General features: G+C 41.5%; 1 long non-coding RNA gene across 1 annotated transcript in view; it reads left to right on the forward strand.

The window, feature by feature from the left end:
- Positions 1-19,402, forward strand: part of LOC142602761 (uncharacterized) — a 56,731-nt gene that overhangs the window by 17,985 nt on the left and 19,344 nt on the right. Inside the window, exons 7-12 of the long non-coding RNA XR_012836542.1 lie at positions 1,328-1,439; positions 4,014-4,153; positions 8,467-8,585; positions 9,471-9,717; positions 15,498-15,579; positions 15,656-15,841. This is a non-coding gene — a long non-coding RNA (uncharacterized LOC142602761). The remainder of the gene's footprint in view (positions 1-1,327; positions 1,440-4,013; positions 4,154-8,466; positions 8,586-9,470; positions 9,718-15,497; positions 15,580-15,655; positions 15,842-19,402) is intronic.

Below are 19,402 nucleotides of genomic sequence, written 5' to 3' on the forward strand. Positions count from 1 at the left end.
TGCATCTTCAAGGGACAGATATTCCTACAAGGAAATGATAGTGTGGTATAAGGATTGTATGCTGAGCCACCATTTTGTCAGTTCTTCTACATGGGAAATTGTGGCAAGAACGTCTGGCTTTTAGGCCAAATCCTTCATTTTGGCAGAGGCTAGACTGAGCCACCTCTCTGGGATGACTTTGGCAGTTCACAGCTGTTGTTGTGTCAGGATCAGAAACACACTGGGTGGAAAACTGAGAACTCAACCTTTTCCTGTTTTAATTGGCTGTAGTCTTATTATTTCTGCTAAGTGTGGCCTGGTCACCCACGCTTTGAATGTTGCATATTTATAATTGACTTTACAGCAAAAATAAGCAAATACATCTTCTGTTACAATCTGGTAAAGTCCCTAATTATGAAGCCTTTAAAGTCTGGCTGTTCGCCCTGTGGTATGAAAGAGAAGTAGCCGTTCCTGCTTTCATGCACGCACACATTTGGTGGTTATGAGTTTTAAAAGTATGCATTGCACTACAGGGAAAAAAAAGAGTTTTGGATACCACCTGTATAAAATGCAAGAAGTGAAAATCACGTGGAAACCGAAGTCACTGGCAATTGGTCACGCTTGGAGGCTGATGAAAGCAGATTTTGCAAAGGGGGATGAAAAAAGGTCCAGATTACCTGAAAATAAGATTTTACTGAAAGGAAAAATTTGTTGCAGTAATCCTGTGATAATCTGCTGTAATGAATACTAAACATATGACAAATACCAAAATAAGGGTATCTACAGTCAGTGAATAATTACTGCTTTGAGATGATCTAGGCTTTGGTGAACATGTAGATTACTTTTAATGTTGGACATAACCTTTTACGTTTTTCAGTCCATTTCCAGACTACAATACTATCTTTAAAAGCTTAGTCTTTTGCAGAACAATAATGTGTTACTTCATGTTTCATATTCCAGTATCAATTTTTCTATTAAAAATAGATTAAATTTTAAGTAACTAGTGATGATATGTTCAATAAGAGCTAGCTGGATGAAAAATTAATGTCTGCAGTTCTTCTGTTTTGCAGGGATTAACTGAACTAGCCAGAATAAAATTTAAATGTGCCTGCTTTTCTCGGTTTCAGCGTATTCTACCTAAAACTTGTACTTTGTACGTGCTTTATGGTATCAAAAATAAAATAATAGCTCACTTTGGTATAAGGAATGGTCACTTCCAAGCTGTTGCACAGGGAGTCATAGGAGATACAGGTCCACGTCACTTTGTGTCATCCAGAATGCCTAGTTTTGAAGCAGAGGACCCATATTGCCACTGTGCTAACATCGTGGTTGTGTTACCTCTTTGCAGGTGGTGTCTGGAGCCTGCAGAACAGCCTCCCAGCAGACAAAAAATTGATGATAGAGGGAGTAAAAATATTTAACCTATTGTTCATATGGACAACCGTTCGGGGTCAGAGGAGGTAAGCATCACACAGACAATCCGTTCTTCCAACATTCACAACATAATGCTAATGTTATGTTCCTAAAATATGTTGTCTCAAGGATTGACTGAGTCAGAATAAGACAATAAACTACTTCTTCTTCCCACGATGAATGTCCCTAAAAGGACTTTTTTCAACCCAGACCCAACAGAGCATGGCATGGGTTTCCTGCCCATGAATAAATGCAGGTTAAGAAAAAGCCTTGAATGTATTTAGGTAGCCTCAATATCCCACAACAGTTACTGTAAGAATATATTAAGGCTTAAACTTTTTGGGGACGTGAGGCTCCTTCAAGGAAAAATTTGCGCAACACTGACAGCAGGGCATTTTTAAAGCAGATGTGGAAGATGTGCAGATCTAGGGATCAGTCCCTTATAGTGGTCCTCTGAGAGTAACAAGTATTCATCGCTGCCACATCCTTAATTCACAGTATGACTAATCCTGATGTGGATTATCTGGATAAACTTTTAACTGGGTGTTAAACCCCCTGATGAGGGCACTACATTTTCTTAACAACCAGTACGTTCTAATGCAGCTAAAGGTAGATGAAGTAAAGATACAGCTGCATTTATCATTTCTGCAGCTGCTGGTAGATGACACCAGTCTTTACACAAACACTTCTGGAGACACCAACATGCACGCCTAAAGATAAGAGGCTATTTAATTATTTTTTTTATCAACAATTGAGTGAGAAAGAGATGTTTTTTCCAGAGTGTGAATCAGAGTAAGAAACTAACCAAATATGCTTTGGGGGGGAATTCCACTGCATAAAACAACGGAGTGCTGCTCCACCAGATCTGAGCAATTACAGAGGTGGTTTAGATAGCAGTGCAAAGGAGTTTAGCTTCTCCAGGCTTTTGCATGTAAAGTCAGCCTGCGGCAGCTACAGGATTGGCAGTTGCGGGCAGATGTATGTGATGCAAATGTTGCATTCAGAAAACATTGCCCCAGCTCCCTACCTGGTTCAGGATGACTCACTGATGTCACTGTGATGAGATTACACTGGAAAAGACAAGGATCCCACACTTCCATCACCAAACATTTCCAATCACTCTTCATATGTGCCCCAAAGAGTTTACACCTATCTGCTAGCACGTGGGGAGGGCAAGGAAACGCACTCAGTTCTGATGGGACAAGAGAGAGCCCGATAGCCTGTAGTCTTAAGCACGCCACCTCTCTAAACATCTTTCCCCCTTTTTTTTTCTTTTTTTTTTTTAATAGGCAAAGGAGAGTTTTGTAAGGAGGACTTTGAAGATCAGTGAAGTAACTTTGCTGCTCTTTGCAGAGAACCTTTCTGCAGCCTGAGCTACCAGGTGGTAGAAACCATGACAGTGCTCGTTTAAAAATACCACAGTGAGTAATAATACTACAGATGGAGTAATTTCCTTGGTATTTATGATATTTTATTTTGTGGAGGAGAGGGGGTTATGCCTCTGTTTAAATTTAAAAGGGTTTAGAGAGTGCAAAAATCAACAAGCACAATGTTGTGTTCTTTCCCTTTAAATACTTTGCTCATTCAAGTTAAATGTGGGGACAAACACTTGGTGCTATTAGCCAATCTCATGTAACATAGTTATAATAAAGAACTGGAAAAAAATAAGTATGACAAAAGCTCAGCATAGCAAGGCTATGAAGTCACGTTAATTTTGGAGTCCAGCACCTTTTTGAAAAATGCTTGGTGATCTGTCGGCCCCGCATGGTTTACCCCAGGTAGCACCAAACCCCACGGACTCTCCAGCCTGGTCCTCACCAGTTGGGGGATCTGCATGTGTTCAAGTCCACCAGGAAGCTGGTGAGGAGGCAAAGCCGGCTGCTGTGTGGGCCTGGCCGCATGGTTAGCCATGTCTGGCCCAGTGGGAGCAGGGGGTGAGTGATGTCTTCCAGATCCAACTGGGAGCAAAGAGATCTAGTGCACACCAGCTGATAAGGCTGGCACAGCTTTTCTCACTTGTGTTGAGTAAATCCCCATAGGCTACGGCTAAAAGTTCTAGTGCTTGTCAGAGTCATATATCCCAATGATCCACGTCTGTTGGTTCAGCAAAATGGAGGCTAGAAATGTCATGAGAATAGGATCTCTCCACAGAGCCCTGTAATTCTGCTTCCAATCCCCTGGGGCAGCAGCAAGAACTGAGGTGAATAAAAATGGGAAACAGTATTCACAGGGGGAGAAATTTCTCTCTGTAATCACAGAAGTTTTGCGTAAAGTGTCATTCTTGACTTTGAACCTGCAAAACATTTGCCTTACATTTGCCTTGGTTCTGGTTTGTATTTTGGACTGAGATATGCATCAGCTCTTTTTCCCACTGTAGTTCTTGCAAAAATAACAAGCTCTAAAGCTTGTCCAGTATGCTTCAGAAAACCAAGCAGTAACACTCACTGCACTGGACCATGACCATATGTACATGCAGGGCTGTCTTTTTATTTTCCATTTCCATGTTCAGACAGTGTCACAATGTCTTTGATACAAATGATTTCATTGACTTAATAGTTGATTGTATGCCACAGAAGTTTGCAATAGCCTTGGAGGTCATTTTTAATAACACTGTTTTGCAGAGCCTAGCCAGTGCCTTCAACATCCACAGCTATCCATGTGCTTTCTGCTGTACCGCAGTCCTCTTTGTGCCCTACATAGCCCCATAGCCTGCTAAGTGGGAGAAGCTTCACGAGGGAGTGCCCACGCAAGCCTGCTGAAGGTACCTTTGCATTGCTCTGTGCCACTGGAGTTGGTAGAGTTTTCACATATTGTATTTCACCTTTTTACTTGCTCCTAACTCCCAGATAAAGCAAGCAGGATCTAACAGCTGCCACAGAAGCAATCCTCCTAACCTGTCTAGGTAGGCAAAGAGGTGAACCCGCTTTGTCCAGAGGCCTACATTTTCCAAACCTGATGTCTAATCTAATAAATCAGCTCCTTGGGTAGCCTAATGCTGTAGGGAAAAATAGGTGATTTAATCGCTGATTTTTCATGTATTTCCTGAATTGAACTCTGTCTAGAACTTGACAGTACTCATTGGGGAGACATGGAAAGGAAACTTCTGTAAGCTGGAGAAGTTTGCTTATAACTGGTATAAAAATAGTCTGGTTAAAACTGTGTTTAGTGACTCATGCAAAAGAGTCTTGAAGAGTCAATTAGACATGCACAAACTAACGAACTGCAAAAAAAGGCTTTCCCTCCATTAAATGCCTCTCTGTAATCATCAATATTCTTAAAAAGTGTAATGATTTCTTATCAGTGCTTGAATGAACCGTAAAACTACCTTTTGAAATATTGACATTTCCACAATTTTGAACACAAGAATGTTTTCCCTTCTATATAGCAGCTGATGGGCCATCGTCTTGCAGTGTATTTTATTCCTGCTATAGAACATACTATATAATGCAAATAAGTACTCTCTTAGTAGCCTGCATTTTTCCCCTAACAGGTCGTATGAGGGTCCTTTGTTTCACATGCTTTAGCTTTTGAATTAAGGCTTAATCAAGGCATTCTCTGTTGGGGTGTTTTGTACGAATAAGAGACATAGCTGTCTTAGTCTTTGAAATTGAAAGCACAAGCATTTTACAAATGGTTTATGCTCACATCTGTAGGGATGCTTTATTAACATCAGATCTACGGGATGATCTTCATCTGGGCAAATCATGGTGGCTCAGTTAATGTCAATGAACTGCAATGATTTACATAGTCAAATGTCTGCCACTGCAACACTCAATTATCACAAAGGAAACTATCACAAAAATAGAGTAGTATAGATAAAGCTGTGGTATGTATGTTATACTGAACTTTCTTATTCTGTAGTGGATTATAAGCATGGTTTATTCCAGGACTAATATCTACAGCTAAATACCTACTGCAGAAAGTCAGTGAAACAATTCTTCCATCAGAAAATGCACTTCCATCATGTCTTAAACTCTGCAGAATGCCAGACTGACTTCCCCAACATCCCATATCAGTCAGAAAGAAATATGGGGGTGGCAGAAACTCATGATTTGTCAGGCAGATTGACATTTATGAAATACAATATTTCAATTGTATTCAATTTTCAACAATTTTCAATTGTATTTCAATTTCAATTTTTGCTTTTGAAAATACTCGTGTGTGTGGTTTATTTAATACTGTATTGTATTCTAGATGACAAGACAATGTAAAAATGTAAAATGTCAAAAGAAAGCATTTGAAGTGATTTGAGACTTCTTTTTTTTTTTTTCCTCCAAAAAATTAACTTTAATTTTGGAAGAAAAGTAGATTTTGAAGCCTCCAAGTCCTCTCTGCAGTAGATTTTTTCCCTTTCCAGTCTGCTCTGCTAACGACACCAAGTTGGCTCCCTGTGTGTTTTGTGGGTTTTGGGGTTTTTTTAAGGAAGAAGGCATAAGTAACAGATTTCCATTATAGCAGCAAAGGAAGTGATGGTCTGGGCAAAGAGCCATCCATCCCTGGTGTCTCACGGTGGCTCTCTGTGGGCGCCAGGAGTTTCCTGCTGCTGTTGTGCTTGTTCCTGCCCCTGTGCCCTATCCATGGGCCCCTGGAAGGTGCCACTGCAGCTGTCTGTGGAGCCATCTTGTAAACAGAGTAAACGAAATGATTTGATATAAAGTCACTTTTTCTTTTGTGCCCTAGCACAGACAACGCTGTACCTCACTCCACAGTAAGTCCCTCAGGGCTACAGTGGAGTTTCTGGTGTTGCCACCTTTGCTGGACTTGCCCTAATATTAAAAATATTTTTGAGGAAAAAATCTGGTGCAGACACGTCTGTGTTTCTTATCCCAGTCTGGACTGAGGAAATCTGCCAGTTATCTAAAATACACGTTTAATTGTAGACATACCTTTATCTCTAGTCTGCCTATAACTATATGACAGGAATATGCAAATCCTTCACTATGCTACAATTTAACAGCAGGACTCACCGAAGCCTTACAGTATTTATTAGATCTTTCATTTATTGTCAGTTGCCTCCTTTTAAATATGGCATGGACACACACCGACACCTACACTGTATTTTACTTATAACAGTAGGTGTGGATCATTTTTCTAAACTAGTAAAAAGGATTTTAAAAGGTGCCTGTCAGCTGCAAAGCTTTTTATGATCCAGTGTCAGCCACTGGAAATTTTGTACAAACTAAAGTCAATGGAACAAAAGTTAATTATCTAGTACGGCTATTGTTATTATGTAGAGGAGCCAGCTCTTATTGATTAATGAGTCAGTGCTCTGTTTGCTCACAGGAATATTAATATCTTGTGCACAAGAGAAGTCATTAAACTGAGCAGGGAAGACCTTGACTTTAAACTTAAAGTGCACATTGCTCTAGTTATCTGAATTATTTTGTCAGGTATAGCATCGTAGTTATAAATTATTGAAAGCTGTAGTTATTGTAAAGATAGTTCACATAGCCTGTTTCAAATTAAACAAGTCGATACACTTTCCCCATTATGTTCTGCACTGTTACAATTAGGAGACTTTAGGTGGGCAGAAAAAGAGTCAGGAGATAGTATAAGACTGGTGCGTAAGCCTTTGCCTCACCTAACCCCTCACAGCATGAGAAAACTGAGAATAACACCATGTCCATGCTGAGCTGATGGGAAGTGTGAGTGTAGCAGACAAATGTGGGATGGGTCAAGAGAGATCTCTCATAGGCCATCTGCAATGCTATGCAGTCAGTTTGATAATAATTAGCAAGTATGTATTAAGGCATATTTCAGAATTCAAACCCAACACATTACCTCTTCTAGTAGTCCCAAAGCCACCAAATTATGCACTGAAACACCTACATTACTGTTTTATGAAAATGTATGTTATGGCATTGTGAATATAATAACACTTTACTGGAAATACAATTACACCTGCTTTTAGATCATGCTAAGACCTGAAACTTAGAAAATCAATGTGGATCTACAAAGTTGAGGTCCCATATTCATTTACACTAATGCCACGTTACATCACTCTGACAGAGTAGAGGGACATCTAAGTGAGAGTGTATTTTATTGCCATCTAATTTACAGGCTATTACTTATCAAGAGCAAGCCAAAATCAGTCCTGGTATAAATGAGAATCAGGTGTTGTGTAACTTAACAGGAGAAAATCTCAAAAGAGAATATAATTTAATTATATTAAAGTATAAATAGAACTAGGAAAAAAGGTTAAAACTTTAAATTATTGGAAATACCAAGCAGTATTTGGGGGATTTTTTCTTTGTTTGTTTTGAGTATCTTGTAAGTAGTGCATGTTTCTGTAAAGATTCAGATGTAAGCTTGCATTTACACATTGTGTCTCCTTAACTTTAATGAATTACTCCCGTACTTCATGATAAGCATATGTTTTGGGGTCTTGCCAGAGAGTATTGATCCTCCCAGAATTAAACCCCATGCTTGGTAATATGGATCTGTGGGACCAAATCTGTATCATCCTTCCTATCAGCCTCTGCCAACCTCAGTGAACAGTAAACCTCTCTGTTTCATCAACATAACTCATTTCCAGGGCCAACTGTTACCTTATTTCGCCTGTTGTGACGGCAGAATAAGAGGCAAATCTCCAGGAGCCGATCAATTAGAAACTGTCCAGAGGATAACAACAGAAACAGCCAGTGGTCTGGAAAACCTGATCTACTAGGGAAGGTTGAGCGAGTGGCATAATTTAACCTGGAGAAAGAGAGACTGTGGGGGTGTAACAGACTTCAACAAATATGAAAAAAATATGGCAAGGAAGGAGGGAATAATCTGTGCTTTGTGTTCAAGTCATATAAATAATCTGTTCTCAAGGGTAGATAAAACAAAGGGTAATCAATTTAAATTGTCGTGATGAAGATGTCAATTAAGAATAATTGGAGGTAGACTACATGGTGAGGTCAAGGGGATTCATCCCTTTTTCCCTTTGTGTTCTGTTGTTTTGAAGCTTTTTCTTCATGCTGGTCCTGCAACAGAGGATGTGAATGGGTTGTAGGAAGAATATAGTCTGTCTAGAGAGTTGCAAGGTGGAGGGAATTTGGCCTCTTCATCCCACTTCCCTCTCTGTTCCAGCAACCTCTTTAGCGGGGCCCGGGGCAATGTACAATATTGCTGCTGCTGTGCCACGAGTCTGGATGTGGCTGACCCAGAGAGCCTTGCAGGATACGAGAATTCAGCAGTGGGATGTGCAGGTAAGAGCAGGAATGATTTTTTTAACCATTTGGAGTCTCAGTCAAATGTCAACAGAATTTCAGGTAAGGCAGAGAAGCTGCTTCTGGCCAAGAGGATACCTCTCAGTGAAAGAAAATTCCCAGCTGCAAACAGTGGAAAGATGGGAACATCTCCAGGCAGAAATTACAGAAATCTTCTATAACGGAGCCTAAATTCAGACTACTTGTATTCCTTCTGTTCTGGACCATGCTGGCACAGGGAGCTAGCACTTCATCCTGGGTCTAGGATGTGTGAGCGTGTGTGTGTACACAGCACCCAGGAGAACCCTGCTCCTCCTGGGCCCTGGGGCACTACATTGGTACAGGCTGAGCTGGCACTGAGTTCACTAAATGAGACAGTAGTCTCAAGGGGCAAATTCTGCTCTTAATTAGTCCGGCCCACCTTATTGACGTCAATTTGTTCTAGCATTTTCTTGGCTGTTGATGAGCTGCCATCCAAAGAATTGCAAAACAAGTGTTTCAATGCCAGTCACAATGCCATAAAAAATGACAGCTTCTCAGCGGACAACGTTAATGTTCTTGAACTGCATTACAGATACGATTTTGATAATCTGATGAATAAATATTTTGGGTTGAATTTAGTCTATTTCCAGCTCTTTTAGTCACGGGTGGGTTTTTGTTCCTCCACTGCTAACTTGCAAGGAGAAAAAGAAATCAAGACAGACTTAATGATTTCAATTAAGCGTCTTATATTTTTGCATATTTTTAAAATCCATTAAATTTGCACTGAGATGTTTTAAGGTTAATAGATTACCTCTGAACCCCAAGGAAATCAAGCTTCCTGTGCCTGCCTGTCATTTACTGGAGTGGTTACTTATCTGTCAATATTTCTTCCTTTTTTTCAAGTCCCAGGCCTACTTGATCTTGTCCATTTGGCACTGCTGGAGGAATAACAAGTTTCTTCCCGTCATGCACCATTCTGGGATACATCATGACAGAGAAATCTCAAAGCCCAGGTCAATTATAACAGAAGATGTGTAGCACCTCTGCCCCCACAGCATCTTCTGGGGATCCACTTGGCAAAATGATATAAAACTATTTCCGAAGACTTCCCATGATCTGGCGCTACTTAGAACTAAGTCACTGGCAAAATGTAAGGAAATATGCATATGCACCGCCACTCACCTTCCCCCTTGTTTCCCAAAGAGTCAACTAACGTTACGTGTGTGGGGAGGGGGCTGGGGCTGACAGATTCCTCACCGTACGGTAATTACTTTTTAATTAGAATTCACTGAATACAGATGGATACCTTCCGTGCTTTCTCCCACTGATGATTTTAATATTCCCCTGTCAGGTATTATGAGGCAGTAGCTGACAGTGAGTTACATGAAGTAATCCTGTAGCTGGTAGCGACTTACATAAAGCAACCAACTTAACCATTTGTCTTAGCTAAAATATGATCTCCGTCCTCACTTCTTTCCATGGAGTCTGTCACTGGCATGTTGATGTAGTGTTTGTTTACTCTCGTTCCTGCAGGAGGAAGTATCATAGTTCATGTATCAAATTACTGTAACTGACTGGAGCATTTTTATTTAAAATAATGTACAGTGATATATTTTCATAGTGTCGTTGATGGATTTTTCAGGACTTCTAATTTTTACAAGTATATAATCTGAATATCATTTATCCGAGCGTGCAGTTGTAAAGTCTATGGTAATATCTGATCTCATTATAAAAATCAGCACTTAAGAATGGAATAGAGTAACTAAATCTGAAACTGACTGGATATTTGTGGTATTTTGATAGAAATAAGAAAGAATTTCAGTTTTTTTCTTTTTGCTGCAGGGCCTCTAAACACAATCTGACATGTGATGTATTTTTGAAGTCAAAGTTAATAATTCTCTTTACATAAAAAATAAATACCCCCTATTGAATACACTCGCTAAAATTAGAATTGCATATTTCTAAGTAATATACCTAAGGAAAGTGATTTATTCTAATGCAATAATGGCATAGATTTACAAAGCTTGAGTGATACAATGTTTCTCGTTATGGTTGTAAAATATTTGTTGCCACTGTGGGATTTTCTAGATCATTATTTTAAAAAAGGAAAAACCCACTTTGACAGATGAACTGGGGCCATTCTGAGCAAATCACAGATACTTCATATAACAAGGCCTCCAAAGAGGGGAGCACAGACTTATTACTATGGCAACCCAGATCAAAACACTATTTTAGTGGAGAGTTTCCAGTTTTACAATGCAATGATGATTGTTTATAGTACCATTGAAACCAGATTCAGCAAAGGTTCAAGAAATGAGCTGACAAGAGGAAAATCATTATAGATAAACTGGGGATACTTGAATGACATATTGTGGAATCTGCTATTATTTGATCAAATGATGAAATTGCTACACATACATAGATAAATAATGGTAGATGATACAGTCTGATGGACCATATTTTGTTAGTTGTGTTATATTGTGTATCTGGAAGGTAATTATTGGCTCAAAGTTGCAAAACACAAAAGCAGATTTAATAATAGAAATTACTTAACTTTGAAAAAACCCTGTCTATTCTCGCTAAGAATTTATAAGATTTAAATTTCACAAATGCTTTCCTTCCCAAATCATTTAGTAACACCTACGTAATAACAAACATCACCTACACCTGGCATTTAGACAGCACCTCTGGTGGGATGCTTTTTTTCTGAAAGTGCATCAAATGGCACATGGGCTGGGTAATACATGCGTAATCCCATAATAACTTTGGTACTGGCTAATCAGCGCTTAAAGACTGTTAATTCTACAGCAATGAACCTCTTCAAACCTCTCTCATATCTGCAGTGGCAGGACAAGGGGATTTTTTTTGTGGCAATAGCCTAGGAGCAGCTCTGGGCTCCCTCCAGCTGGTTTCTGCCTCATTTCTGCTGGCCCAGGGAAGTGAGTTGTTTATTAACCTCCTTCGTTGCTGTAAGGGTCCTACTGGTTTCAGTGTAGGAGCCACAGGAGTCTTGGGACGCTGATCTGTTTTCTGTTTAGGATTATTTCTCAACACAAGAGCCATGCATGAGGTTACTTGTTTTGGATTCCTGCCAAGTTCATGCCATCCTTCACCTTGATCTTGAGCAAATCATGCCCATTCGCCTTACCAACCTTCTTGCTATCCCCACTTCTCCTCAACTTTACCACGTTAATGCTTAAAAACCTGAGCTCACCTGTCCATGTAACCAGGGCGGTGTGGTTAAAGCCTCTGTTCCCACCGCATGGACAGAGAAAGCTGCTGGTGACTTCTCTAGAGGCTGTAGAAGCACCCTGTGTGCAGGGAGAGAAGAGACAGAAGAGTTCCCAGTCTGAGAAGCAAAGTTGGAAAGAAGAAAGGTGGATGAAGACTGACCCCAGCAAATCTCCTATACGTAGAAAAGGTCTGATTATGCTTGAGCATACCCCAGGCACACGTCTTCTCTCTGCAGGAAGAAGCTTACTTTGATGTTTCTCTCCGTGGGACTGGCTGATGGGACAGCTCTGAGAGTGGCAGGGCCCCAGGACGACCTGGGACATGGTCTTACCTCTCCATCCCCAAAATAGTTTTCTCTATGGGATCCTCAAGGTGAAAGTGTCTGTGAGCTCAGGGCAGTTTTATTCCCTGAAAGAAATAAGAGATTTTCTTACAGAAGCCCTTAAACATTGGACTGAAAGTACAAAGTGGGTGAAATGTTTTCTGAAGGGTGATTTACTATGTATATTATTGTGGGTGGAGAGAATTGGGCTCTTCATGGAAGTCTGAAGCAAAATTTTGCCTTACATTGGGCATTTCAGATGATGCAGGGAAAACATTTTCTGGTATAGTCATACTTGGACCAGAATACAAAACACATCCTTTAGTAAACTGTGAAGCTTTAACTTGTTCAAATGACACTTTACCCAACAAATCATTTTGAACTTGGAAGCATTAGAGAGGTCACATTTTTACACAGCTGATCTGCTGCTGAACAATCTTTTTTTAGGCATTAAGAACACCCAGGCTTTTTTCAACATCGGGTATCATGCCTCATCCGTGAATTACATTTTCCTGAGTTTATTATGACCATTTCAAGGAAAATTAAGCCACTCCATTAACATCTGAGACAGGAGCACCCTTCAAAAATCCAATCCAGTAGGGTAGTTCATGGTATTTATTGGTCTTCCCTAATGCACTTGTATTTTCTCTGCCATGCGAGGACTATTCAGACATCATCATACAAGTATCAGGAGTGTGTTCCTTGTCTCAGCCCTAAGAGGTGACACTGGCACATACTTAATTATGGAGCAATTATAATCTGAAAGACTTGCCAGAATACAGATTAAATCCCCACGTAAGTATAAGCAAGCAGCGAGTGTTTTCCATACACTCTTGCCTTTTCCATCTAACCTCACAAACATCTGTCTTCAGCCAAGAAACAGCGACAAAGGTGTCAACATCTGTTCTGTTCAGCCAAGTACAGCACTGATGTTAAAGTTTTCCAAGATAACTGATGTCCTACATTATTAATCAAGGGCCTCAGAAATAATTCTTCTGCTGACAGACTATTTATAAGATATGTCTCCTGTCTTCAGAGTATGGTTAGTGCCTAGTCACATAGCATGGAGCACGGATGAAGGCTACCGGGCTGAGATTCAACTGGTGAGGACTGTGCTAGTGGAGGTCATAAGACACATCTGACAGAAATGGCCAAGGTAACTGGAGGTCCCTCAGTGCCCCTGTGTTTTGGCACGGTTACATTTATTCCAGAATGTCCCCATTTAGCATGAGTCTCCAGGAGTTCATGTAACAATAATGGCAAGGAACATTTTTTCTCTTTATTCATCCTTGCTGACCAATATTTACTTCTGGTTATCCAGCTTACCTGGTTGCCCTGCATGGTGGATGTCCTGCATGGCCAATGGTAGGCAACATCTGAAGACTGTGATCACCTGTTTCCTCAGTGTTACTACTGATAGTGCTTCCCACACCTCTGCTCTACAGAAGTTGTGGGTTATACTGAGGTTAGGGGTACCACAGAGATGGTTTCTGTCTTCCTGTGAGAATTCTTGATGGCTGAGATAACCAAGACAGTAAAGATACCAGTCTTCTCATTTAATCAAATTATATACACCAGCACAGACTCTTTTTTACCTTAGGCCCTGCTCAGCATGACACTTCCATTCTCTTGCTCTTCAAGCTCCGCATCAGATCACTGTCTGAGGCCTCTGGTGAGTGTGGGATGGTAAAAATGACCTGAGCCTGAATTTTTTCCAACTCAGTTTAAAAAATCTGAAAATACGAGGTGACCTCATCATTTTGATATTAAATAGACATAATCTTCAAGGGAGAAAAAAAAACCAAACCTCAGTGATGACCATTGCATAAAACCCCTTATAGGCTGGGCAAATAAACAATATGAAAATTTTGAATATGAAAATAAATATATGACCCTCTGGCTCAGAAATTTCTCTGTTCTCTTCTTGGTCATTTTCTTCAGCTCTATCTTTCAACAACAACTTGTAGCAGTCAGAATGTCTTTAGCATTTTATCTCCAGCCCACAGAGCAAGACCTTTGTTTAACAACAGCTTCCAGATACAAAATAACTCAATAAATTTGAAATGCAAAGCAGCCCCTAAATTTCAGAGAGCTGCCAAGTGAAAATGCCTCTATGAGGTGCAACAGTGGCTCTGAGGAAGACTGTCTCCAAGGAAGAGCAGCACAGAGCCAGACTTGCGTGAGTTTCTGCTCTCCATCACTCACATATATGTTAAGAAATAATTGCATAACCTGATCATCGCCATGCTTGCTTTAGTCCTACCCAGCTCCCCTGCCACAGGGTAAATCCTCTTCATCTATCTCATCTATCAGCTTTGTGTAAGTGCTCCATCCAGCTCTCTGTACTGTTTTTATCAACAAGCACTGTCAGGGTAAAAAGTGGATGACTGACTTCCCCAAGCGAACTGAAGAATTCAGTGCCACAGAAACATGTTTAATGCTGGATAACCATCCACCTTTCCCAAGTGAATTTTTAATGGCTGGGGCTGCCAACCAGAAGGAGCTGTGATTAAGCCCCACACTCCGTGACTTCCATCCAAAATTTTCCGCTCAGCGATGACAAAATCTTATGTAGTTTTCACTAAACTCTCCTCCAATTTCCCACTGGCTTTTAGTATGTGCAGATAATTCAGAATAAAGCCCCTTGTCACAGTAATATGTATTCTAGCGTAGCACGGAGGAGCTGTTTCACCATGTAAAAGCCATATTGCCAAGCTGTATTATGCTTTACCTGTCACCATGCCAGGAAACATTTAACAAGGAAGGAAAACAAGGAGAGTGTATGCTTTGCCAGCTATTCAATATAGGCCATTTACTATTAAACTGTGGAAAGGTGCTAGAGTTTAAATGCACCCTGGTTTTCTTCTGTTACTGGTAGCAAAAAGCTGAAAGGTTTTGCACTGTTGACCTACTGTTTGATGCCGCTAATTTGGACCTGGACTATCTCACTAGGTCTTTAAGGTTCACTGGTCTTTTCTGAGCCTCAAGGGGTTTTTTTGTTTGTTTTCAAAAGGTTTATACCACCCCAGAAAGTGAGGTTTTGGCCGACTGACCAGTTTCAGTTTCTGTGAGAAAGTGTGGCCCAGACTGCCTGAGTCCACCGATTGCCTGGGTGAGCAGGGACAAGGCTCAGCCTCATGCGAACAGCAGGCACAAGCTCTTAGGTGCGAGTGTCTTGCCATTGTAATGCCTTCATCACCCTGCCAGACCAAAGCCCTGAGGTTCCTACTGGTGCTCCCTGTGCAACAAGTGGTGCCTTTGAACAGCACTAACACTCACCAACAGAGAAATGCTGGAAAATAAGGGGTAGTCTAACTCTTCCCTTTGGGGGGATGCCTGACAGTGTCACCCTTCAGTTCTGCTTCCTGCCACAGGGGCTGTCTGTGCAGTTTCACGTGAAGCAGTAGTTCGGTGACAGCCGTGGAGCTGGGACTGTAGGACATGTCCTCCCTTTAGGTAAGTGGAAAAAACAGCAGACTGTAGTGTACGTAGTCCCAGCATCTAGTAAATCAAACTTTGTCTTCTTTCCTAGAAAGTGGAGTGCCTTTGGTGGAAAGGATCAGCTATGTCTTCTGCGCAGCCCCGCTCCAGACAGCCCACGGTCTGCAGAAGGACAGAGGTCTGCCTTTGAGTTCCCACCGGCAGAAGAGGGGAAAAACTCACAAGTCCTGCTTTTCAGCAAGAAGATCTGGTATAAAGCATGACCCAATAAGTCTTAGTAAGTAGCTGTGTAGTTAAGCTGTGACCTTATGGGTATTTTTAGTTTGTATGACTCAATGCTTTTATTGTTTTAATTGTTTGGTTTCTATATGGTTGCTTTGGGCTGCTGTTGGAGTACTGGCACCTATTGTTACAGTGTGCTTTTGGAGTAAAAATTTGGATCATGGATGCAGGGTAGTCAAAGAGTAGCTCATAGAGAGGGCCTCTACCAGGCTTTGTCTTCCTGAAGCATGGAGTTATGTGCCTCACTTCAAAATGTCCTGGAGTCTGATTTAAGTACTGCTTTAAAACCCAGAGAGAAAAATGATTGTTGCAAAAATGAGGTTGATGAGTGGTTTATGACAGACAATGTGATCTACTGTGATCAGGTCTGTTATTCTGTCACTTGAGCACGTGTCAGTGTAACACAGTTTGAATCCAGGGCACGAGGGGATAAAGGTGCCCTCCATTTACAGTTGTTTCCATGTAGGAACCTTGAGCTACAGGGAGGAAAACCTGGACTAGGCAAGGTATTATACTCTGAGCAAGACCCCATGAGGACCTCATAGTGCTTAAAAAGCAGGTGAACATTGTAAAGCGTGGCTACACAGCAATTCTGGGCCTCTCTACAGAGGCTTTGTTGGTGATCAGGAGAATAAGGCTGCTCTGAACAACACGAGCTGTGAAGGAAGATGGCAAGGCTGGTGGTGATGGCTGTACCTGGGCTCTCCCTTCCGCTGCTGCCCCTGTAAGGACACCTCAAGCTACAGATTTGACTGATCCTTCCTTTCTCTTTAAGTGCTTTGAAAAGACTATTTCAAAGCAGAAACAAAAGGCACAAATAGATGCAATCAGCAGGTGCATCTCCCCTTCCTCTTCTGAAATGGTGCTGTCTCACTGACCCTGGCAGTCATTTATTGGTCCCTTCTTGACTGGCCTCTGAGTCTCCCCACCTGGTGCTCCAGTGCTAATTGGTACAATTAGCCTTTCCCTCCCTGGGCTAATTGCTAATGACTGTCTCGCCCTCCTCATGGGGACCAGAAGAAACTTGCCCAAGGGGGAGGCCTTTAACCACAGAGACACCCAAGAGGGAAGCCAAGAGCTGGGACGGGCTGGTTTGCTACTCTCCATTCCTCTCACATTCACTCACACAAAGCACGTAACTCTTTCTCTGAACAACATACAACATTTCTCTGGATCGTACTACCAATAAAGTAACAGGGCACTTCAGCACCAGGGAGCCGGTCGTAGGATCTGCAGGGCCCTTTGTGGCATTCGAACACTTGGGCTGCTAATATGCACAAGGTAAAACTCCGTAGCTGTCTGCCCAAGGTCTTTGTAAGACACGTTTTATGCAAACACCTGTCTGGAGAATATTGCTGGAAGTTGCTCAGAGGCTTGCAATAGTAGAAAAGTTAATATCCAGATTGTTTAAAAGGATCTGGGAACAAAGCTCTATTGCCTCTTCAAAAGAATAGTGTGATCTCTATACAAAAAAATACATGCTCTTGAAACTGCTACCTGTTTAATATTAATACAAGTATTTGTTTGTGACTGTATTTGAAATGGCTTCAGATGGCAGGTTGTCCTCTGTTGTCCTCAGCAGATAGGGAGCCTTGGTGAGAAGAATCTGATTAGAATTAGAGAATAGATTTATAAAAGAAAATATTGAAACTGTCTTTTCATACTGGGACCTGACAGTATTTAATAGTACTTTTGCTCTTTTAAAAATACATTAATTAGATGTATAAATTGCACTACTGCTCATAAATAGCCTTCTTATCACCTGGCATTAATGTAACTGGGATGAGCATCTGATAGCTGACTGAAGCTGACCACGGGACCTCTGACGACACGTGCAGCATCCCCAGCTCTCAGCAGAGGGCTCAGGGCTGTAAACTGTACTCTGGGGACGCAGGCGAGATCTGCACACTGCTGCCAGGATAGCTACAAGGGTTTTGTCACTGTGTGCTTCGCTTGCATGGAGGCAGTTGTTGGGATCTTATGAGATAGAGTGAACTACTTCCAAACAGCGCTCGTTGCATGTGTGGGTGCAAGGTGACAATATACAAGCAGACCTGCCAACAGCAGAGCTCATTTATTTTCTCTCCAGTGTAAGTAACGTTTATGCAGTGAAGTGTGAGAGTCCCCATTTAAAGGCAGCTCTACGGCCAGACTCAGAGGGAGGAAGAGGAGTAGATAACAATCATCTTCCTATGAGTAAATCATGTGTTAACTAACCTGGCTGAAATCGGTAGGTGAGGATTGAGGGGGTGTGCTCAGGGATATGACTTTCCAAATACATGGATCCAGATGAGGGCTGGGGAGCTTTCCTCCGTGTAGATGTAGCTCTTGCCATGTTGACGAGTGAACCCAGCTGAGCAGAAGAACAGAGTCAGCTCAGTGGAAGATCAAGCTAAACCCGAGTGGCACCAGAGCCAGTGTCATGTACTCAAAGAGCTTTGCCTGCATGGAAATGATTTTGTGTTGATTTGACCTACAGTATAACACCCTGCCCCACAGCTTAGCCAGGGAAAGGGAGGAGTAGAAAGGGAGTCCCTGACAGTTTGAACTTGTCAGATCAAACCTCTGTAGATGATGCCATGCAGGACTGTAAATAGGTACTCTGTTACTGTGTAGATACTCAGCATATCACTTGGCAGGCAAATGCAGAGCTGTTCAGGGCAGAAACAGTGGGTTTGTTGATTTAAATTCTCGAAAAACACTGCTGAATGTAAACTGTTTATGTTCAGGTAAGAAGAGCTATGGGAATTAGACAGAAAAGAAATGGGTGTGAAGTTGATTTTATGGACTGATCCTGAAGGAAAGAATACCTGAAGATGAGGGCAGCGTGGAGGTATTTGCTGTTGTTGAGAACACATATGTGAATGGGCAGAAGCCAAGCCTCTGTCAAACCTGATACGTGGTTAGTGTTTTCCAAGAGTTATTGCATTTTCCTAATGAAACTACCTCTTTGAGATGAGACAGTGTTTATTTCAAGCTATATAATGCACTATATATGCACTATCCCAGCTTCTCCAACCTTCTTCAAGTCTGAGCTCAGTTTTTCCAAGCTGTGTTCATCTTGTAAAGCTATTCATATATCCAGGCATGGGGATGTACATCAAGATATAATCTGTGGATAGACACTGACATTTAGAAAAAAACCCATCAGACCAGGAAAACATCTGCCATGAACAAAGGTTTGAGGAACTATTCTTATCTCATGAAGTAGATGGATGGATGGTGGAGGGCACTTTGGCTTTGCTGTGAACTTTAGACTGTGCTGCTTGCATGGGGAAGGCTATGTGGTGAGGGGGGCAGAGGTTCGCACAAACAACCTGAAGCAAGAGGGAGGTAGGTTGGGCCACTGAAGCACTCAGTGCCCTTGAGTAAGTGGCTTGCCGTGCTCCTTCCTTCGGGTGACCTTGGACAAGGCTCTTAAATTTCTTTTCCTCAGTCAACCCAGCTGGCAAATTTGTTTGGGGGTGAAGAAACACCAAAATGACATTGAAAAGCAAGCTGTGCCCCTGCATTGCCCTTTCCAGGGTAAACAAATCATACCCCAACATCCCCCCCA

Source organism: Balearica regulorum, chromosome 8 (genome assembly GCF_011004875.1).
Source record: "Balearica regulorum gibbericeps isolate bBalReg1 chromosome 8, bBalReg1.pri, whole genome shotgun sequence".
NCBI classification, from domain to species: Eukaryota; Metazoa; Chordata; class Aves; order Gruiformes; family Gruidae; genus Balearica; species Balearica regulorum.